Raw genomic sequence first — 702 nt, forward strand, 5'->3', positions numbered from 1 at the left:
AAAAGAGCACAAGGATTTTCAAGAATATTAGCACAAAGAAGATTAGGAATTTTACCATATTTCGGTTCTTCTTCTTCCCACACCGTCTCAATGTCATCATCCTCACTCTCCATCTCTACCTCCTTTTGATTTTCCAATTCGAAAATCGAAACTTCTTCAAGCACCAGGGCATAACAATCATCTATTCCTTCGAAACTCTCCTCTCCCCTAGAATTTTGCGCGTTTTCGACCTATTGTATAATCCTCGGATGGGCTTCCAAAGTGGAGATGTCATCCATGATGGCGGAGTTGGCTCGGGACTCATTCATTTTCATGAGCTCCTCCATCATAGATAGCATCTTCGTTTCAACTTCTTCTAGTGGAAGTCCTTCCTCCCGGAGTGTAGCGAGATAGTCTTTTAGTTCGCTCTTGATTTCGGCTTTTAGTTTAGCCGAATCCTCCTTGGCCATCCTTGTGAATTCATCAATTTTTGCTTTTAGGATTTCAATTTCGTCTGTGGCCGGTGGAATAGGATTACAAGGATTGGTATGGGTATTATGTGGGAAAGAGTGTAGTGTTTCATAGGAATATTTAGTATTGTTTTCTTTGTGGTTTTGTGATGGAGGTGGGTAGTAGATGTTTAGTTGGGAATTGGGAAATGAATTTGACTCGGGAGTATAGCTTGGATCAAGTTGTTGCATCATTTGCACAAGCTTACTCTCT

The sequence above is a fragment of the Ipomoea triloba genome, chromosome 16 (assembly GCF_003576645.1).
Source record: "Ipomoea triloba cultivar NCNSP0323 chromosome 16, ASM357664v1".
Lineage (NCBI taxonomy): Eukaryota > Viridiplantae > Streptophyta > Magnoliopsida > Solanales > Convolvulaceae > Ipomoea > Ipomoea triloba.